Source organism: Protopterus annectens, chromosome 7.part0, assembly GCF_019279795.1.
Source record: "Protopterus annectens isolate FY-2018-M chromosome 7.part0, PAN1.0, whole genome shotgun sequence".
NCBI classification, from domain to species: domain Eukaryota; kingdom Metazoa; phylum Chordata; order Ceratodontiformes; family Protopteridae; genus Protopterus; species Protopterus annectens.
Genome location: NC_056739.1, coordinates 1,642,671,223 through 1,642,695,879, shown reverse-complemented (window position 1 = coordinate 1,642,695,879; position 24,657 = coordinate 1,642,671,223).

Here is a 24,657-nt window from a genome sequence, read left to right as displayed (position 1 = left end):
TACCTCTCAACTGCCATGATATTTGCAGAATGTAATGAATACTGCCCCATATGTCTGGTCCTTTGCTTTATAAATATATGACTTTACTTGAAATGTAATTTAATGGCAATTCTGTTATCAGAACACCTGGCTACTAATGTATGAGCACATTATGTAAAAATGTTACCTACTGATGTGCCTTTGTATCACTATTAAATAAATAAATAAATAAAATTATGTATGGCTTGGCCCATAATGTCCCATGCTAACAGGTTGAAAGCTGTGCGCTTCCAACATTATATATACAATTTAAGCAGTCAGTGTACTCACAAGTGAGATCTAACATATTTAGAAGTATGTAGTTGTAGTCTGTGTAGTTATATTCTCCCGGATTCTGCAAGCCTTGACGACGTGCAGGATTAGTGCAGGAGCTCCAGCAGGCAATATATCTGCCGTGCGATCCAGGAATAATCTGTAGGGGCGTGCATGAGCGCTCCTGCACTAGTCCTGCATGGACTCAGCCCCTGTATGCAAATTACCCCATTTGCAGGAGAAATCCATGCAAATCAGGTGAATTTGTGATCCAGGAAGCTGGAAACCGGCTGTGCAGGACTATTGTAATCTGCAGAAATGTACTTCGCCAGTAACGGAGTACATTTCTGTAAATTACAAAATGGAGCCATGACAGCTCCAAATAAATGGTGGATATCATGTAGAAAGCATGCCAATGGCCAAGTATAAGGCCATTGGCATGGAAAACACTTGAAAAAAAAATCAACTTTTATTTTTTTTTAGCCGATCTCGGCTGTTTAAGCATAGAACAACAGTGCTCAAATGGGATCGGGGAGAAAATAAGAAAATAAACCTACAATAAGCATTCTAACTAAAATCATTATTCTGCCATTATACCCAATGGCAGGCAGAAGACAACATGGCTAGTGAATAGTGGTTGCTAAGGGGGGAGGTTCAGTGTGGGACATGTAACTATGCATTAGCAGGGAATCCTATGCAAATGAAGGGAATTATAGTGAATCCCAGATTTCCCCTGCATGCTAGTCAGCTCCCAACAGTGTAAGAGCAGGGATAGCTTGGTGCTAGCCTAGGAGTTAGCTGACATCATAGTGGGGAGTTTCAGGCATACTGTAAGCAGATTGGAGCCCTGTGGCTCAGGTTTGCCCCTAGCTTAGCACAGCTAGGCAAGGGGGGTGTGTCTGAGGCTGCCTAGCACTCTTTACATTGCCTAAGCGGGTGTGCATGTGCCGCACCGGGTTTTAAAGAAAAAAAAAGTAAACCAGGAAATAGCAGCTCTGTGGATATTTGAGCACTGTGTTTGTGCAGTGCACCCCTGGGCTTAAACAGGAAGGCAATGGGAAGGGAAAACAGCAGTTGGAAGGTAATCTTCAAGAACTAGCATAGCTGGCAGGTGAAATGTATCAGAATCAGCCAATTACACAGGCAGCAGACCAGCCCAGCCCAGAACACTACTATAAACTAAGCAAACACCTTCCCCTCTGGTTTTTCCCATACTCTACACCACCAGTGTATACAAGCGGGAACTTTTAACAATCAAAACAACAAAATGATAGGGGCTGCAGCAGGCATCATACAACAACATGTGGAAGAGGCTGAGGGTGGTGAGGATGTGAATGCTGTCGACCAACTCACAGTGAGGAGACGGAGAAGAGTGTACAGACCCAGGGTAACCTACCAGGGGCTACATAAGCTGAAGATAGTGGAGCACTATAGGGTGGACAGGGACCTCCTACAGCAAATTGTTCAGCTGTGCCGGCCATGCCTGACACTCCGAACTAACAGAGGGGAGCCCATCCCAGTGGATACCAAGGTATGTGTTGGCCTCGGAATACTAGCCACAGGTACCTGCCAAACTAAACTGGGGATATAATGGGAATCTCACAGGCATCAGCATCCAGAATATCCCACCAGTTCCTGGATGCCATGTCAGCACATGCCGGTGAGCACGTATATTTCCTCAACACCCGTGAGGTGTTGGCCAGCAATATGCATCTCTTTCACCAAAATAGCAGAATACCCTGTGGTAATGGGTGCTATAGACTGCACCCACATATGCATCAAAGCACCAACTGGTGATCAGGGTAGGGTCTACATCAACCGCAAGGGCTTCCCCTCCATCAACTGCCAGGTCGTGTGCGATGCCCAGGGCATTATAATGAATGTGTGTGCTGGCTGCCCTGGAAGCTATCATGATTCCCACATCTGACATAGCTGTACCAGAGATTTGCCAATGGGGACATCCCTTATGGCTACCTAGTGGGGGATGCTGGTTACACACTGGAACCGTGGCTGATGACACCCATCAGAAATGCACATACACCCGAACAAGAATGCCATGATAATGCACACGCACAGACCAGATTTATAATAGAGTGTGTGTTTGGGATGCTCAAGTCATGGTTCTGGTGCCTGGACACATTTGGTGGAGTCCTGCAGTACTCATCAGCTACATGTACTCAAATTGTTATGGTATGTGCCATGCTACACAATATAATCCTACGGAAACAGCTGCAGCAGGAACAGCATGGGACAGGGCCACACAGCCCCCCACCAATGCCAAGGCCTGCACAGGCACAGAGTGATTTGGAGGAGGAACAACCTGAGCCTGCCCCAGTAGGCAGATGGAGGCATGCCCAGTATGCCCTGGCCTTGGCAAAGAGGCAAAGCATAGCACATACACTGACACAGGAGGGACGCAGGGAAAGACACCTTTCTCTGACTCACACATACAGTAAAAGGGATGCCAAACATGAGACTACCTGTACTCAACCATGTATAGGGAGTGTACTATGTGCATCCACCATAGGCAGCCCTCCAGCACCATCCTCAATACTGGCACACCCACAAGCTAAGTCAATCAACCTACCAATTGCCGAATGGAGTAGAGTGTGTTGTTACCTGTATCTATGGTATGGATGTGAGCATGCAAGGGAATCGTGTAGCTGAATGGTATGCCAGCAGATAGTAGACAGCCATAGTGGCAATATGAGATCTGTAACAGATATTGGAGTCACCATAGTAGCCAGTACTACACAGGGCGACAAATCCTACTGCAGGAAATGTGCTGGGTGACATGTGTGTCCATATGACTCACACATGCCAGTCTGGGAGGTTCACATACCCAACAACAGTCTCAGCCAGCAGGACTGGTGTAAACAAACACAAACAGAGGCTGTACTATGGCCTCTGAATGATGCCTATGGGCAACATCCCCCAGGCCTACACAGACAGACTACAGCAGGTCAGGCAGTGGGATGTTAGTTCTGAAGGGTAGGAAGTCAGACACTAATATGTAGGTCAGCCAAAGCTAAGACCTGTAGTACACTGGTATGCTTCTAGTCAGCATTATAGGTTAGAAATACAGGATGAAGTGGAGTACCTGACATACCAGTACAGTCATAGCAAATGTGTACAAGTGCCAGGTGTGCCCCCTCATCCTATGTAGAAATGTAGAAATAGTCAGGTGTGCCTCCCCAACCCTGTGTAGTAATGCAGAAACAGTCAGGTGTGTCCCCTCCAATCCTGTGTAGAAATGTAGAAACAGTCAGGTGTCCCCCCCACAATCCTATGTAGAAATGTAGTAACAGTCATGTGTGGTCCCCACTCTTATGTAGACATGTAGAAACAGTTAGCTGTGCCCCTTCCCCCAATCCAGCATAGAAATGTAGTAACAGTCAGGTGTGCCCCCAATCCTGTGTAGAAATGTAGAAACAGTCAGGTGTGTCCCCCCACAATCCCATGTAGAAATGTAGTAAAAGTCAGGTGCCCCCCCACTCCCATGTAGACATGTAGAAACGGTAAGGTGTGTCCCTTCCCCCAATCCAGTGTAGAAATGTAGTAACAGTCAGGAGTTCTCCCCCCAATCCTATGTAGAAATGTAGTAACAGTCAGGTGTGCCCCCCACTCCTATGTAGACATGCAGAAACAGTCAGGTGTGCCCCTTCCCCCAATCCTATGTAGAAATGTAGTAACAGTCAGGTGTGCCCCTCCCACTCCTATGTAGACATGTAGAAACAGTCAGGTGTGCCCATTCCCCCAATCCAGCGTACAAATGTAGTAACAGTCAGGTGTGCCCCCATCCTGTGTAGAAATGTAGAAACAGTCAGGTGTTCCCCCCACATTCCTATGTAGAAATGTAGTAACAGTCAGGTGTGCCCCCCCACTGCTACATAGACATGTAGAAACAGTTAAGTGTGCCCCTACCCCAATCCAGCATACAAATGTAGTAACAATCAGGTGTGCCCCCCAATCCGGTGTAGAAATGTAGAAAGAGTCAGGTGTGTCCCCCAACGATCCTATGTAGAAATGTAGTAACAGTCAGGTGTGCCCCCCACTCTTATGTAGACATGTAGAAACAGTCAGGAGTGCCCCTTCCTCCAATCCAGCGTACAAATGTAGTAACAGTCAGGTGTGCCCTCTCCCAACCACTGTGTAGAAATGTAGAAATAGACAGGTGTGCCCCCTCCCCAATTCTGCATAGACATGTAGTAACAGTCAGGTGTGCCCCCTCCCCCAATCCTGTGTAGGAATGTACACACAGTCGGGTGTGCTCCCCTCAACCCAGCCTAGATATGTAGTAATAGTCAGGTGTGTCCCCCAAACCTATTTAGAAATGTAGTAACGGTCTGGTGTGCCCCCCCAATCTGATGTACACACGTCGTAACAGTCATGTGTGCCCCCCACAACCCTATGTAGAAATGTAGTAACATGTATGTGTAGGTATAATACCAGTGGAGCACAGATGCCCAGAGGTGGCCTAGGTAGCAGAATAAGTTGTAGCATTTGCACAATATGCAGGTCTGTGTGTGTTAGGTGGTGTGTGTTTCATATTGTGTGAGAGTGGTCAGTATGTATGCATGTTGAGGTAAGACCTGGTGGCCAGGGACAGGCCCTCACAACTGCAGTGCCAAAGACAATTCCCACCAGTATAACACATGCTAGCAGAAAGCCATTGTAAATGTATGGTGGTAATATGTGTCACCATCTGAAAGACTGACATGGCATGGCTGTTGGGCTAGATATACAAGCAGTACACAGGGAAAAGTACCCCAGACATACAGCATATATTGTGTCACTGTGAAATGGAGACACCCTTGGAATTGTACATACAGGTATGCCTCACATTAACTGGTCCTGTAGTAGGGGATACCGGTGATGTCTGCCCAAATACTTGCAGATCACAAAGGAGGTAGGACTGATGTATTGGGAAACAGCTGATGTGCCTGCACATGCCAGCATAACTGTAATGCCCCATGCATATCTGTGTGTCAGATGCAAGTAGTGTCCATAGCACACATGCACCCAGCCACACAAACACCACCCACAATCACCTCTCTGGCAATATCCCTGCTGTTGGGAATGGGTACAGTACGACCCCACCTGTATATGGCAATAGCAGAAGACTGCAGTATGCAGTGCAGGTGTCCCATGCAGGTGTGTCCCTAGCTGTAGGTAGCACCCTGCCTGCATCCACACCACCTGATCAAGACTGATAGAAGATATTGGCATGAACATCTATCACACCTACCCTGTCACCTCAAGGGAATATACTGTATGGTGGTCTGAGACTGTACGACTGACAGAATGCAACGGCCTGCCACATCTGGCCTGCAGCAACACCTAATGGCCCACTGGCCCCTGCCAAAGGCCTGTGTCTCACAAATACTGCCAATGCATGATATGTCATGGACACCCAAATAACAACATAACACACTCCACATAAGCCATATGCAAGGCCACTTGGACAAACCACACTAACATGTCCACCATGTCCCACTGCATGAACTGTGGACCAACATTAACACACACCTGTGATGGGGTGATACCCTTAGGGAAAGTATCAGAGAATATGCATAATGTATGGAAGAGGTTAGAATAACAGAGAGTGTGGGTGGGGGCATGGGCAGCATGGAATGTGCATGGTCTGACACCAAGCTGTGTGCACACACTATCCCTGGCTGCAAACACATAAATGGGTGGCTTCACACCTGCCCATACACCACAATAGGGGTAATGTCCTGACCCATGGCCCCTTTCTCTGAGTAACCTGTGCGAATCTGTATAGCTGTGAGGCATTGCCACAGCAAGATAAGGCCATACTGTCATGTTGATGGATGTACAAGTATGGGATCCTCTGCTCGCACTGTACCAAGGTGCTGAACTGGATACACAGACCCAGCAGCAAGTGTCTGCAGCTCCCCCTCCAGAATGGCATAACTTACCATGAATACGTAGGTGTCTGCCCACAATACCGGACACAGCTGCAGTCACCCTTGTCTTTCAAGACATCACTGTGAGCAAGAATGTCCACCTGACAGTACATGAGGACAGAAAATATCACAGTGTATAACAGTACACATGTCTGAATATCTCTGCTAACAGCAGTACCATGCAGCTGAAGCAGCACAGACACAATCACCTACAGTATATACTATCCCTGCATAGTTTGTTCCCATATTGCTAAATGATCAACTGATACCCTGCAGAAACAATTTACTACCTGTAGGTGTACAACACAAAGGTCTGCACTGGAGTACAAACTTCCTGGAATCTATCCACACATTCAATACAGAAGGGCATACTGGGCGTGTTCACACACTTGGAAGTGAAGGCAATGTCAGACAACAACATACTGAAAGGTCATACTGGGCATGCTCACACACTTAAACAAATGAAGCCCATGTCTGCAAACAACAGTGGACCATACATATCTGGCATTTGCAGATGTTAGTGCATACACTCCTCAGTATGCACCAGTCATGCCTTGCACACACAGTGGATAGGAATACAGACACATATCCAAGGACAACACACTATAATAAGCCAAAAGTAGACATACATAGATGTGTGGAAGAGAGTGACTGTGACAAGGAGCCATCCATTATGAGGCCTGTCCCACTTAGCACACAGCCAAATGGCTACAATCACATGAGGTGTAAATGTCACTCACTGTAGACATTAGCCACCGGTATCCATGAGCATTACAGACTATGTGGTACAAGTGCTAGTTGTGCAACATGACTGTACAAGGATGTAGTCATCTAGCAGCTGTATACATGTACCTGTGGAATATAACCCTGTGTGTGCCAGCATTTGGTGTGTCAACCTCTAGATGAATGAGTTATGGCCCATGCACACACACTGCCCTCCCCATAGCCCTACTATGACAAGCCTGCTGAGGTCATCCACTTTGAAATACACCTTTGGGAAAGGTGTAGCCCAGTAATCTTCATGTCATGTCCTATAACTGCATACTGCTGTAGTGTGATAAACTAGCTAGGTAGGAGTTCTAATCCCAGACATGGCTAGTGTGTGTGTCTTTGTCTGTGTGGAGAGCAATGCATTTTAAGCTAGTCACATGCACTACAATTTAAATGCCCTACTTTAACAAGGCTGCTGATGTCATTCACTGTGAAATACACCTTTGGGAAAAGTGCAGCCCAGTAATCTATGTGGCATGTCCCATAACTGCGTACTGCTGTAGTGTGATAAGCTAGATAAGTAGGAGTTCTAATCCCACACATGCCAACTGTGTGTGTGTGTGTGTGTGTATCTGTGTAGAGAGCAATGCTTTTTAGGCTAGTGACACTCACTACAATTCAAATGCCCTACTTTGGCAAGGCTGTTGATGTTATTCACTGTGAAATACACCTTTTGGAAAGCTGCAGCATAGTACTCTCTGTGGCGTGTCCTACAACTGGTATTGCTGTAGTGTGATAAACTAGTTAGGTAAGAGTTTTAATCCCAGACATAGCAACTGTGTGTGTGTGTCTTTGTGTAGAGAGCAATGTTTTTTAGGCTAGTCACACTCACTACAATTTAAATGCCCTACTTTAACAAGGCTGCTGATGTCATTCACTGTGAAATACACCTTTGGGAAAGGTGTTACCCAGTAATCTCTGTGGCACGTCCCATAACTGTGTACTGCTGTAGTGTGATAAACTAGTTAGGTAGGAGTTCTAATCCCAGACATGGCAAGTGTGTGTGTGTCTTTGTCTGTGCAGAGATAAATGCTTTTTAGGCTGGTCACACTCACTACAATTCAAATGCCCTACTTTGGCAAGGCTGATGATGTCATTCACTGTGAAATACACCTTTTGGAAAGCTGTAGCCCATTAAACTCCATGGCGCATCCTATAACTGCGTACTGCTGTAATGCAATAAACTAGTTAGCTAAAAGTTCTAATCCCAAACATAGCAACTGTGTGTGTGTGTGTGTGTGTGTGTGTGTGTGTGTGTGTGTGTGTGTGTGTGTGTGTGTGTGTGTGTGTGTGTCTCTGTTTATGTGGGGAGCAATGCATTTTAGGCTAGTCACACGCACTACTATTCAAATGCCCTAGTTTGGCCATCCTGCTGATGTCATTCATTGTGAAATACCCCTTTGGGGAAAGAATAGTCTAGTAATCCCCATGGTGTGTCCTATAATAGCTTAATGTTGTAGTGTGATATAGAAACCTGGTAGGGGTTCTATTCCCACACATGGCAGTTGTGGATGTTTTTGTGTGTGTTTCTATGTCTGTGTAGGGTGCAATGCATTCTAGGCTTTTCACACTCACTACAATTCAAATGCCCTACTTTGGCAATCCTGCTGATGTCATTCACTGTGAAATACACCTTTGGGGAAGGAGTACTCCATTAATGTCTGTGGCATGTCCTGTAACAACTGCAGTGATGTAGTGTAAAAAACTAGTTAGGTAGGAGTTCTAATCCCAGACATGACAGGTGTGTGTGTGTGTGTGTGTGTGTGTGTGTGTGTGTGTGTGTGTGTGTGTGTGTGTGTGTGTGTGTGTGTGTGTGTGTGTGTGTGTGTGTCTGTGTGTGTGTCTCTGTTTGTCATTCGTATCTTATGTGGAGGTGGTTGTGAGTGTGTAACAACTGGACTCAATGTGGAGCAGGTTTTGCAAATTCCTTATATGGTGGCCCTAGTATATATCACAATGTCCACTGTACAGGGATAACAGATGTGAAAAACCCGAGAGGCTGGGGTGCAAAACCATACCCTTACATATGACATCAAGGCCAGGTGAACAAAGTTAGCAACCCTTGTATTACCCAGAGAACACTCTCAACCCATGTCTCATACACACACACACTTGCCTAGGCAACAGCCACTATGTTGGTAGTACCCTGCATATTGATCACTGATAGTAACCATGGTGTGATTACAGAGGGCATGGCACCCTGTCCATCAGTCCAATAATCACGTACATGCCAACAGTGCACCTTCCCTATGTTCCCGACTGGACATCTGCAACACCTGTGGTGCCATCAAATGTGACCCACAAAGGACAAACCATGCCTGAAAAACATGCCCTGTATGAACAGATGCCACTGACACCAGGGAATACCAGTATCATGCTATCAATACAGGTACAGGGACAACCTGCTGTCCATTAACAGTTCCCACCACATGAGGTCAGGAATGGCACATCTGATGATAATCTGTGTACACAACATGGGCCAGACACCCCAGGTACAGTTCCACATGTCACTGTACATGCATGTGGGAGGTGTGCACATCCCAGACACTGTCCATGTCATGGATTAATGAACACATACATGGCAAGCAATGCACAGCACTGTCCACACACTATAGTTACCCAGGTGACTGGATGGTGAATACAATACCCACCTGTGTGGGCAAATCCAGACACTACACCCCTGAGCCACACTGCAGACTACTGTCATGTGGCCTGATGCCAAGGTATACCCATCACCTAACCTTGTATAGCCATCTGGCACAGTCGACAGTCAAGGAAGGGGGTGGTGATTTGAATTTATGGTTAGAAAAACTTGAGATGGAATGGCAAATTAGAACTAATGCCACAGTATATCCAGGCATTAGTGATTCCATTTCATTAACTTCAGTGTTAAAATTAAGAGCCAAGCAAATTTAAATATATATCTATATATATATATATATATATATATATATATATATATATATATATATATATATATATATATATATATATATATATATAAATAATGAAGTTTTAAATTTCATTTTTATTTTTTATTTTTATTTTCATTTTTAACAATGTTTAATACTGACGTTCTATCTAATTGTGAATTATAACAGTAGTGGAAGGGTGTCATATCACGGATTCCAGAACAAACAATCTGATTAGCTAATGGTTTTAGATTGTGTGATTTTGTGTTACTATTTTACTTCCTAATGTGTTTGTTTTAGTACTCTGATGAAGCCCTGAGATTAGAGGGTGAAAGCGCTAAGTCTTATAGTATTAAAGTTTTTCCAATTGTTTTGTGGTACTATGAGTGTGTTGGTGGTGTTATTTGTTATTTTTATTTTCAGTTCAGTGTCATTTGCTCTGTTGGGGGTGTGGTCATATTTTATTATATCTGTACACATAGGATGTGCATACATATATAGCTATATATACATATATCTATATATACATATAGCTATATATATGTATATATATATATATATATATATATATATATATATATATATATATATGGATCTAGGATGTTTGCTCGACTGAGCAAATGTCCGAATTCATAAAACCTGAACACACTTTAACAAAAGCGCTTTTATCGAAAAAGCGCTTTCGTTAAAGCATGTGACAAAAAAAAACACTACATTTACATTTCAGCGGGGGGGGTCTTCACCCCCCTGCACCCCCCATGTGGGGGACTGTGCCCCCCACACCCCCCTTCTTTAATATTTTCCCTCTGAGACCACACTACAGTGGAGAAAAGGGAAATTTCCCTTACCCGCACCGTAGTACAGCCTCGGCAACAGTCATACTTACGAGAAAGTGCTTCTTCTGTGAAAAGCACTTTCGCGTAAGTATGCTCGGACGTTTGGATTTCGGTCGTTTGCTCAGTCGAGCAAACATCCTAGATCCAAATATATTCTGAAGCCTTTCCTGGTCTAAATGAAAGTGTATATATTAAATGTGCATTGAGATGGAGTATTTAATTTATCCCTACATTGATTTTTCCTGATGTATATTTCTCATAATACAGATTTCTTAGCTCTCCTCTTATTACAATTCTGACTACTTACATACTCATATTTTCATTTATTAGTTGAATTTGAATTCATGACCACTTGTTATTGGTTACTGTACATATGTTTTTGCTGGTGTTCTATTTGTCACTATGGTAACATATATCAGTTGATGTATATTTTGAGTTTAACACTGATTCCACAGTTATTCTGAAGAAGCTCTTTCATCTAATAAGAGCGAAAGCTTAACTATCTGTTTGGTGTCAGAGTTTTTATTTTTAGCATCTATAGTTTTTACACTTTTTCCGCATTGAGATTAAGAAGTTTGTTTTTATATATATATATATATATATATATATATATATATATATATATATATATATATATATATATATATAGATCTACCTGATAAGGCCGACAACTGAAAACACTGACAACGAGATAACCGATGCCAGAAAGCTGATAGTTCAAATAGCCGACAAGTGTATACACCGACAGCCAAAACACTGACAATCAGAACATCGATAAATCAATGCAGAGTATGCTGCAAACATTAGTGTGATAAAAGAAGGAAGTAGAATCATGAATGAAACTGCACTGGCAGGCATGGAAGACTTGACTGTGGCACATGGCATGTTCAACAGTACTTGCATGTTATCCTAAACCTCTTCAACAAGTGAAATAAATGAACAGATTTGAAGTGCTAACAATGGTGAACCCAATAGCCAATTATATTTATGTACAAGAAGTCTGTCATGTACTACCATGCAGGAACTTGCTGTTACATTCTCAAAAGCCTTGCTATAGCTTTAACGAAACATAAGGGAGTATACTGCTCTTTACTAAGTAATACAGTTTGAAACTTCTGGTGTCTGGCAGTTAACTTCCTTTTCTTTGGAGATGCTACGCAGCCTGTAGACATCCATATCCTGAGCTCATCCACACAGTTTTGTTCCCATACCAACGTGTGTAACAGGTATCGCAGATTAGTCCCCCTGTCTCCTAGGAGGCATTTCAGCCTCCTATGCCACGCCTCCACTGTGTTCTGGGTCCGCCGCAAACACAACTCATTTAAATCACTCACATTCCAAAAAGATATTGGGAAGAGTGACGGAAACCTCATAGTTGCACTGGTCCTAGTATGAAAGTGTCTCCTCTTTCCAAAAATATACCAATCAGAAAAATACTTTAGGATGTCCTTGCCTTCTGGGGGGAAGGTAGCTCATAGTTCGTTTAATGTTACTTGCACTTCATCTTCCTTTACAAACGCTAATACAACTAGTGACTTTATAGCTAGTTGGAATTCCTGGGAATTATTGTACACAGAAGCCAGACCTAATGACTGTACTTTACGCCAGATATTCTGGCCAAAGTGAAATAAACAACCCTTTAACAGTGCACCAGGAATGTTTAGTCTGATACTTTTGAGTGCAGCTATTTCAAAATCACAGAGAACAAATCTGAGTTGCAGGTCAAATCTATTATCTGTAAGCAAGAAGAATATGCTATGCCACAGATAATTGTATGCCTTCAATGACTTTTTCAACATGAATGCATATAGTAGGGGTCTAGATTTACTGTGTGTGCCATACTTAATCAATGTGTGAATGCTATATAATTGACGAATAGTCACACCCTTTGCAAAGAATGTACCATCCATGAGCCAGATGGTGGCACAGCTTAAATGATGCAAATCATTTACTGTGGTAAACACTACAACAGTGGTTTCAGTAGCAGGATCTGACATTGTCTTACTTATGAAATTACCAGATTTCAAAGGGAACTTTGTGAAGTCTATGTTTAATAGTGTCAACTCAACTCTTGTACTTAATCTACACTTTTGACGTCTGATACAGTTCACCTGCTGTAATAGAGCCCGTCTATGTGGAACAGAGTGCATCGTGTGTAGGGAAGTTGATGCTAGTGCATCTTCAACTATTATACACGGTGTGTCTCTACTTAGGTTGTCTCTACTTTTCAAATCACTACAGACTATGTACCTTTGTAGTTCAACAGGATCTGCTGCATGGTTGTGGGCTACTGATCTGTCAAGTTTATTGCCATCTGGCATTAGGGTGGTTACAGCCCTGCCTCTACAAGCCTCAGGGCTTTTGTATTTGCATCCACAGTATCTCTTGCTGTGTCGGGTCCTCTCTAAATGGTAGAGGTAAGAGTCTGTTACTAGGATGTCCTTCCCCTTTTGCAATTTCACTGTGTTATACATGTCTCCTAGCACTCCCAGAGCTAGTTCTTCAGAATCCGCCATGTTATCTTCAGTGCATAGCACACTCATGACCAGCTGAGGTTGACTTTTCAGGTGTCAGGCTGGTTACTATTGGAAGTTACAACTAATTAGTTATTAGCACCTCCTAGTAAGTATGTTAATGTGTGTGGATACCGCTACGATGCTTCTATTACTATTGAATTGCCTATGGATGTGCTTATATGCATGTTTTGTGTTCTGTCGGCATTATGGTATGTCGGGCTTTTAAATTTTCGCGCTTCTACATTTTCAGAGTTGTGGTGTCGGCAATGTCGTTGTCGGTGTTGTGATCTTTTGACCTTATCAAGTAGATCCATATATATATATATATATATATATATATATATATATATATATATATATATACACATATGAAGATTTGTACACATGGCCATGTATATGTTGCACTATACAGATGTGTATACAGACATATGTATTGGCAGACATGGGTATGTACATGTAGACATACATAGACCTATTATATGTATATAACCATATTCCTGTCATGTGTAAAACTCTCGGTTGTGTATACCCTCCCAGATGTATCTCACTGTATGTATCTGCTATGTGTACATTATGATAAAACAACATATGTGATGCAACAGTCATATTAATAACAAGGACTACACAATTTAGGATGTAAAGGCAATTGTTCAATACTACTCAATATGTGTATTGACAGCTATATTAGTACAACAATAGCTGTCTTCACAGTGGTCATGGCATAGTGGTTAAGTGTTGTGACTTTAGTGTACTGGGTTCAAGACCTGCAAGGGCTGTTCATTTTGTTGCTGGGCAGAACAAAGGCTGTCAGATACAGAGTGGTTAAGGCAGTTTTGAGCAGCTTTAAGTGGGTTTGTGTGGGTTTGTGCAAAGCTAAGTGGTGCTAAGCTATGGGTAAACATACGGGTGCTGACACAGTGTAGGCTTCACTTACCAGTGCGCAAATCAGCTCAGCTGTTATATTGCAGCAATGTTGATACTTGCTAAGCATGGCTTAGCCCTGGTAACCAGGTCACACCACCCAGTCTGATAACATAGCAGGGTACTGACATCTGTAATATGTGTATGTAATTCCATGTACAATACATGCACCTATGTGCTGTCATTACAGTATCAAGGGGTGTGAGTGTCATGTGTGGGACACAGATGTATCTGAGGCCTGTACAGCACTGTTATCCATGTGAATGTGTTACATGCAGGGGTATTAGGCCAGCGTACATGCTGTCACACTGGCATGTAGTGTATCATGGCAGTACTACTGTTGACAGTGCTTACCCAGGCAAGAGCAAAGTGCTAAATGTAGTACTGACAACAGGCACACCTGCAGGCATAGCTGGACTCTGAGGCCTCCCTGTTGTATCCCTGGTGTGTGAGCTGTGTCACAGTATATACCCCTTACTGGGTAATGATCTGACATGTGGAATGTAACTGTAGACTACCGTATGTAGAGCACATGTTAGTGAGGGCATCTGACATGTAGTTATGCCATACATATTGTTGTCAAACATCCATTTGTCAACAAACTCATCCTACTGCATAGCTATTTGCTAAGCTGATGACTGTCAGTCCCTGTACATAGGTTCATAGGTTCATAGGTAGGTACTAGGCTATTAGCCCTAGGGCTGATATAAGCCTAGCCAAAAAGGTACCCTGGCTTTTGCCACCCAAGAAAATTATTTTCATGTGCCCCTGCCGAGCAGATCCACAGAAGTGATCCCTGGGGTGAATTTCCTATTTCCCAGCCAATCATCAAGACTTTTCTTGAAGAGTGCTAATGAGGAGCTCTGTTTGACATAGATAGGTAGTCTGTTGCAGAGTATGGGAAGTCTCTGGGACAGGAATCTATTCCTCCAACATGTTCTATTTATTGTGGTGACAAGGTTTAGGTCCCTAGAACATGTAGTGCAGAGGGATTGGGATTTCTTTAAGTGAAGCATGTCCAACAGCTCTGGGTTTGACATAGCTTTGTATGTTAGGCAGAGATCGCCTCTGAGTAGGCGATATGCGACGGACTAAAGCTGGAGTTTTTTGAGATGGTCTGCATTGGGCATATGCTTGAGGCCAGTAATCCTCTTTGTGAGGTATTTCTGTGGCCTTTCCAGTTATTGTAGATGTCTTGTGAGGTACATACCCAAAGGGGCGTTGTTCTCTATAATGGGTCTAATGAGTGATGAGTAGAGGGGAACAATTACCTCTTTTTTTCTGGATGAGAAACCTTTTGTGATGAGGTGAGCCACATAGAAGGATTTCCTGACCACTGTGGTGATGTGATTATCAAAGGAGAGATTACTGTCCACCTGTCTCCCAAGGTCTCTTATCATACTTTTGGCATTAAGTAGACTACCACTTATGTGGTACAATACTGTACACATGTACAGATGTGCAGATGGCAGGTATCCAGCTGGGATATGTACAGGCAACCTAAACTTTACTGACACTGACATGTCTGCCCATCTGTGTAAGAACTGGCACATATAGGAGATGTCACCCTGTACGCACCACATACCATGGGTACCTCTACTACACTACCACAGTCAACAGAAGAATCTTGGGTACAGGTCTCCATCACAGACACTAACAATGTGTTGTAATGCATGTTGTATACATGTCAACTTGATCACCATAGTGGTCATGTGCAGGAGGCACCTGGAGGATTGGCTGATGCATGTAATTCTCACCCTGAGGGTCACCACAGTAGTGTATTTTGATAGATTGCCTGCTGCCACCTGGCAGGTGGCAGGATACTACTGTAAACACAAACCCTACACAACCCATCTCTCCTTGGACAATAGCTAGGTACACAGCTATGTCCACCTGCAGCGATGCACCCCTGTACTGACACATGTGTACGTGTGCATGACTGAGTATAGCAGTGTCTGTATGTTAGCACACCTGTACTTGGGAATTCCATGAGGGCCCTCATGACCAACGCAACACCCATTGCCATAGTCAGTTGTGGCTGCTGCTGTATGGGACATTACATGTACACTGTTAAGCTCCTCCCCATACCGGGTACACGAGCCTTGCAGTATCAGCACAGCAGTGTATTGCAAATGGGTTGATAGGCATGGGATACCCATTGTGTTCTGGCATGTGTGTGTAGTTGTGCATGTCCGTATATCTGTAGGGTACAGCATTCCGAGGTCACATACTCCTATTACAATACCCATTGCCACACAGTAGTACAGATAGTGTTGTTGCTGCCCTTAGGTGAGGCATGACAATGCAACACCCTACTACGTGTGTGGCATGTGCAATAGATGCATATCTCTGTAGTACTACTGTTGGGGTATACTATGGGTTGTATTGCAGTTGCGGCCAATGTGTGATGGTGGGTATGGCAGAGTGTCATCATGGGTTTCAGGGAGTACAATATCCACTGGGGGATGTGGGTGTGGTCTACACTGTCATTACACCAAGGTACACCCAGTATATGTCCCTTGTACCACGTTATGGTTACCACTGTCACCATCAACCATACAGGTAAGTGATACCACAATCCAGGCCAGTTATGCATGTGCTGTGTGCAGCCTACCTGTAACACATTGGACACATGGTCAAGTTAGTTAGCAGTGACAGGCCCTGGTATCTCAGATGTGTGTCTGCCTGTTATGTGTCTGTTAATGTGCATATGAAGGTATGTCACACTACATATTATCCATATACACCCATTTTATCCCCCATTAGCATACTGTAGATGTCTGGGGTTGTTCTGCATGTAACATGTAACCTGGGACACACCTCACCCTAAATGCTGTGTGGTGTGTGCAATGTAAGCCACACACTTCAGTATCACTACATAGCTAGGTAGAGGTCTAGTCCCAGTGTTGCCAAGTAACAGTGTGTGTGTATGTGGATGGGTCTACATCAGGTTTCAGGGTATACACACCTCAGCGGGTCACCTGTCATTGTGGCACAGGCAGTAACCATTTTAGTAACTTGTGACATGTGTTCAACTGTACCCCAAATATGTCACAGCCATGGTGTCACCACAGTGCTATACCCCATTGTGGAATATGACTGCAGACCATCCTCATGCTGATACATGTACATCTACAACACAAATGGATAACATTATGGAGACCACAACCAGCCAGTGTTACTAACAGCTATAATGCATCATTGCTGGATGGCTATACTACCTGCCATATATGCATTACACTTTACTCCTTAAAACTTGTTACACTGAAGTACTGTGGTACACTGTAGTGCAATCACCATGTACATCCAAACCATATTAGCCTGTCCCTACATTGATGGTATGGATGACAGGGATGTGGCACAGGTATCACCATATCCACAGGGCATCCTTGTGCTGACACATGTACACCTACAACACAAATGGATAACATTATAGAGACCACAACCAACCAGTGTTACTAACAGTTATAATGCATCATTGCTGGACTGCTACACTACCTGCCATATATGCATTACACTTTGCTCCTTGCAGCATGTTACACTGCAGTACTGTGGTACACTGTAGTGCAATCACCGTGTGCATCAGAACCATATTAGCATGTCCCTGCATTGATGGTATGGATGACAGGGATGTGGCACAGGTATCATCATATGCACAGTGTGTGATGTTGGTTTGCCAGAGGCCGAGTGTGGGTCATACATTTGACACCATGTGTGGTGGTGAGGGGTGTACTGCGGTGAGCTGGGCATGGTGCTGTAGTGTGTGTAGGTATGGGTTTGCTCTAGGTGTGTTTGTATAGTGTGTGGGTATGCATGCACACAGTTCTGCCATGTGGCTGCCCTACACAGCTGTTTACGGACATCTGCAGACCATACCTGGCAGGGTGTGTAGTTCACTGCCTCCAGCCATGGATACATGGACTGTGCCTGCCAGGGGTTCCATGGGCATGTCCAGGTACAGGCCTTGATGTGCTACTTTCACCTGCTGATGACAAATGTCTGCTCGTACCAGGCCTCTCCTGGGACTGGCCAGGACCACGTGCATGTGGCCTGCTGTGGTGTGGTGTTTACAGAACCCCCCCACTGCCAGGGCTGGTACTGCCACTACTGGAGCCCTTTGGTGTCCTAGCATGTCCACGTTGACTGCCAGCTGTTGGTGTTGCTGGCCTACATCTACGCAGCCATGATTGCACTCCCACTACACATTCAAGCACGGACAGACCACAGTCGATGAGGGCCATCATCTCACCTGACCATCTATCCATGAACTCAGTTAATGCACGGATGGAACCTGCCAGTTCACGGGCATTGTCACTTGCAGTTGTGAGAGCAGCCCTCTGCAGCCCCAAGCCCTGTCTGGTGTAACATTCTATACATGTCTGTGCTTCCATGACAGCCTGAAACATGAGCCTGCTGGTACCAGCTATGTTGCCTCTGCCAGGGCCATGATGTCAAGTGACTCTACCATGAGCACCCTGGGACATCTACCTATGTGGTACCCTGCCAGACACCCAGCTATGCCTGCTGCAATGAGACACAGTAGGCATGGTTACCACACTTCCCTGTACACAGCCACCAAACGCCAGCTGTCCCTCCGCTATGGCCTCTGGTGATGGGGTATGTATAGGCACTGAAACTGTGTAAGGGGGTGGGGTGGTTAAAAGGGGGATGTCAAATGATGGTGCTGTTTCGGCTCCTGACAACCCCACCTGTGCCTCAACAGTACTATCATCATCTTCAGTGTCAGTATGGACACCAACATCAGATTGCATGCAGGAGGGACCCTGACCCACTTCGCCACCTTTAGGAGAAAGCAATAAACACACTTTAAAACTTGTACAGCATTGCTTAACAGTACACACACACACACACACACACACACACACACACACACACACACACACACACACACACACACACACACACACACACACACACACACACACACACACACACACACACACAAGTGAGCACAACACACAACCTGTTACTACATTACCTGCCTGACTTGTGTGTAGCAGTGTTAGATGGCCTCACTGCTGTCATTCAGTGTTCACCCTGCATATGTCTGGACATCATGAGCATGGCCCCTATATGTGTGGGCTACTATGTTCACTCCATAATATCACGCACTCTTGTGTCATGTGTATGTATTGCTCAGTACATGCCATCCACTTATTTATTTCCAGCTTGATTACTGGGGAAGTCTACAGGGCCCAAATGTCCAGTTTTCAGTGGAGACCCAGGGAGAAAAGCTCCAAGATACATAATACAGTAAAGATACAAAGAAATGCAAAAATATAAAAGATACATTATATAGAACAGTTACAAATATGTACATTCAATGTCACACATAATCAACAAAATTCATTGTGGTTGAGCTTAAAGGCTGTACTATATAGATTAAATTGAGCAAACACTCTTATGTTGTAAGTATGGAAACACTTTACATGCACACTTTTAAAGTAAATGATGAAACACTTTACATGCACTCATTTAAAGTGAGATACTATTTGCAATATTTACAAAGTTGGAATCATGTGATAAGTCGCTATAAGAGTTGCAGAGAGCTTAGATCCACTCATTAGGAAAATAGCTATGGGAGTTATAAAGATATGCTGCTCAATCAGCCTATCATGTGACAACTGTAATTTATGGATAAACTCCCTGGTGTTGACTAGTACTTTCTTAATGCATCTGTAGTGCTGCATTCATGGGTTGTAGGTCACTTCTCTGCTGAATGCGATATTACGGGTATACCTGGTGTCTACCTTCCCTCTGAATGCCTGCTACATGCTACAAACCTTATTATAATATCAGCTGTCCTGTGATTACATACATGACAAGTATTCCTGGTGTGCAATGTGGCAGTCCATGTACATGTACTGCACGGTCCCAAAGGGAGGTATTGCTGTATGAACATCCCACAGTCACACATGTGCATACATGGCCACCCACACAAACACACACACATGCACACATGCATCCTACATGCATCAACCTCCCTCCACTTCACCAGAGTAACCCTACAGACAAACTAACTAACCACTAGGATGCACACACACACATACAGGTGAGGTTGCACAATTATAGTACACACAGTCCTCCTATTACCCATCTGTCAACATGCAGAACATATGGTACACAACAGCATGCAGTGCAGCTATAGTCAATCCATACTAGTAATAGTATGCATGTGTGATGCATGTGCTGTGTCACTAGTTGATGCCCCTTCCCCTGGATACCACTGGACCCATGTACACAGTATTGCTTTGCACCTGTTCTGCACCCATCCATGTACTGTGCACCACACCTCACAGGTGTACAACCCATTGCGGAATGTGTAGTACTGTGTCAGTTATGTCAGCTTTAATGCTCACAGCCACTATGTTTTTCAGCAACACATACCTGGGATGATATGTGGACAGATATCATTTGTGAATGCCTGATGTCTGATTTACAACTCTCAACAGTAGCGGACCATGTATGACCAATCCAATACTCTTATACTAACAACCATCAGAGCATACCATGGCTATGGGGGTGTACACACCCTTCTTGATATGACGCACCCATCCATGATCTTCATTGGGACCAAATCACTACATATCTTAACAGTACATGAGACCGATATGTGACATATGTCCTGTGCTTTCACATGCAGTGTCCATGGAATGTCTTAGGTGTGCGGATGCTGACTGCGATGCATATACTCCATGTGTGCATATGTGTACTATGACGGTTTGTCGCATCTCTTGTGTGTACTACAGCAGCTACTACTCCTGTGGGGGTATACCAGCATGGGCCATCTGCAATTGCCAGTGTATGTTCAGTCTGCCCTACACATGTCCCCCTAATCTGCATGATTGAAAGATCTACTCATGTGCACATCCCTTGCTGTTCACACACTGTCATCACTATTGCTGTGGGGGTAGGGTTCCATCTGCCACAGGTCCTGAACCTGACTATGTGCAGATACAGCCAATCTTAGCATCCTTAGAATCCCTACTGCAGTGCACTGGTGTGTCATGCTGACAACCCCCTCCTTCGGCCTTTTTGCAGATGCATGACAGGTAAGCCCTACACACGTGTGTCCCTTTGCAGTGTCCCATACACTGAACACCACATGTTACAGCCTAATTCCAACTGATAATGTGGACTACTGTAATGCCTTATGCCATAGTGTATCTCTGCAGCAGTTGCCTTTGTCCTACAGGTATATACACTGGTGTTGCACTGTATATGGGTGTTGTTCCAAACATGTCCCTACTATAGGCCATGTCTCCCAACATTATGTTACTCCCTGTGGACACATTCTGCAATGACAGGATGTTAATTATAAAAGCAGGTGTCTGACATACCCTTCCAATACCCCATCATGGTCACCCCTGTGATGCCATGCATTTCACAACAACAATACATGCACATGTACAGCATGCATTCTGTGTAGGTGTGTTAGATATGTGTATGGAATATATCATCACCATTACATGCCCGGTGTGTTGGCAAGCATCTACATAAACCATACTCACCAGCTACAGGCTGCTGCTATGGTGGTATCCTGGAGGGACCAACATAAGAGGGTGAGAGATGCAATGTCAGTGGCCACACCTGTGGCAGTGCTACAGGGTGGGTGCAGTATTACAATACATCAATGGTACATTTCCACAATACTACCACATATGGACATCTGTTTATCACTACTATGCAGCAACACAATATATCTATGACATGTCAGATATGCATGATCTACCTGTACTGATGTGGATGTATATGCAATAGTGGTCTATTGATGTGCCCTGTTGCCTTACCTGCACACTCCTCGGCCAGTGTGTGGGTGGCACCCACTTCCACAAAGGTGTTCAGTGGTTGGTGGCTGGACGAATGGGCAGGTGCCATGAGGCTGACCAGGAGCTCCTCCACACGTGTCATGGGGATGGATGGCATGGCCCCCCCTGTGATGAGGTGATCCGCCAGGTCAAAACAATGATGCCGGACCTGCTCATAACTGCGGTTGTGCAGTCTAATTTCATTGACCCTGTGGACTAGGTCATTCCACAGGGCAGTCCACTCCTTCTGCTCATGAGCGGCCTGGCCAAATAGGACAGGGTAGTGCGGGATTAAATAGGTGAGCAGCACTTCATTTTCGGCAGCTGAATAAAATGGTAGCTGTGCATGTGACATCTTGGCTGAAAGACATAAAGATGGAAACAGGTCTGAGCAACTCATACAGCAAGGTTACCACAGTTCTTAATACACATCTCTGGCAGCACCCCCACCATATCAGCGACAACAAACTGTACAGACAACTCATTAGGTATGGCTACAGCTTATCTACCAGTGGGACAGATATTGTAATGTACCACACTTTGTGCTATGTGTTTGTAGCCATATTCCCTGTATGGACACTATCATTGCTGGCCTGTTACAGACTATTCACCTGCATGCCATTGTCAGGGCCACTATGGTTCCATATACCTATGATATGGCTGCATTGTGATTGCTGCACATCTGACATTCTGTGTTATTGGGGATAGCTATGCATGATGTTGGACATGTTCTGGGATTGTGTAGACTATTACTGCCAACATATGTTCTATAACAGTGACACAATTGCATGTACATGTACTATTGCCCAGCAGAACCACCTCTCCAAACCCATCTGCCCATGTTACCAGGCCACATCACATGTGTGTCCCACCCTGGGGCCACCTCATGTACTGGTCCAACAATACCATCAGGTGGAACCAACCCAGGGGATGTTGTCCCCCCGGGGAACACACAGGCATGTTCCTGTCCCCTGAGGTCAGGTCCAGGGTCTGTTCCATAACGAGCTCCACAGACACATGTGGGATCTGCTACATCACTATGAGGCACCCAGTACACATTCACAGGGCCAACATGCTTCTCCTGCTCAGCCTCCAGGCCAGGCACCTTCAGGACATGCACTGCTGTGGTGAGTAGCAGTGGGTGGGAGGCTTGTTCCCATTGTGTCCATATTGGGGCCCATGGGGCATACACATCACAGTCCAACACACCATTCAGGGTGTTTACCCACCACATGTGTCACATACCACCCCTGTAGACTGTCCTCTATATCTACCAATCCTGACCACCTCCACAACTATACCTGCCATACTTCCCCATATTCCCATTCCACACTTCACAGACAAGGACAATGTGGTTCCAACAAGGGGTTCACATGTGACATACGCATCCATGTTGCACACACTGCCAGCTGTAGATATCTGTGTGTATTTCTATGTGAGCTGTTTCCTCACACTTAGCATGCAGCACTGTAGTAGTAATATAGGAGACATGTATTTACATACATATATGTTTGTGTGTGTGTTTATATATATGTAGACGTGCATATCGGTATATATCTATATATGTGTAGATATATGTGATGTATATATGTGCACATAAATATGTCTACACATGGGTATCTGTATATTTGTGGACATACTTGTGTGTGTATATATATATATATATATATATATATATATATATATATATATACACATATACACACATATATATGTGTGTATATATATATATATATATATATATTTTTTTTTTTTAATATATGATATATGTGTACATATGTACACATATGCATACCTATATGTGGGGTACATTAAGACATCAGGTCCACAATCTCACAACACAGACAGGTGCCACGTATGGACACAGCCTGACATTAGGGGGGTATATGTAGGATGAGATTGCAGGTAACCAAATTACACACCTATGGCATTCCTGCATGCTACATTACAGATCAACCTGAGTATCCTGCAAGGGTTGGGCTGTGGATCCCACATTTCCATCATTAAGGCATTTCTTCCACCACCAGCTATTGGCCACGTAATATACATACTTCCCTTTACACAACACACACTATGATGGCTTACATGTTGTCAGTCAGTGCTGATCTGCACAGTTGAAGGCTACAGCCCACTACCCGCAGTGACAGACACTATTGTCCATAGCAATTGTTCAGTTGAACATCATTACAATATCTGATGGCACATACAAATCATTCCACATCATCTATCCCATTATTATGGACCAAGTACTAAATTCAGTTACATGCATATATACTTCACATACCTGTTGTGGGAATAATGTCTGTTCTGAAAAGTTTGCTGTATGTAATTATATTCTTTTTTCTATTTTTTATTTTTTATTTATTTTTCTACCAGTAAGACGCTGTCCAGTTCGATTTTCAGATAGAGCGTCTTCTGCGTGGAGACATGCGTGAATGGGCGTACCTTCATTGAAGGTTGTGCGTCAGGGCTGGAAACTCGGCACATAAAAATCAACTACCAATCATTAGCGGACCGGAGTTCTGCTATGGCAACCCCTAACCGGGAAAAGCCGAAAGACACACACCAAAAAACCCCAAAACACAAAAAAAACCCCAACAAAACCCCCCACCATTTTTTTTAATTTCCCCCCTTTTTTTCCCCCTTTTCTT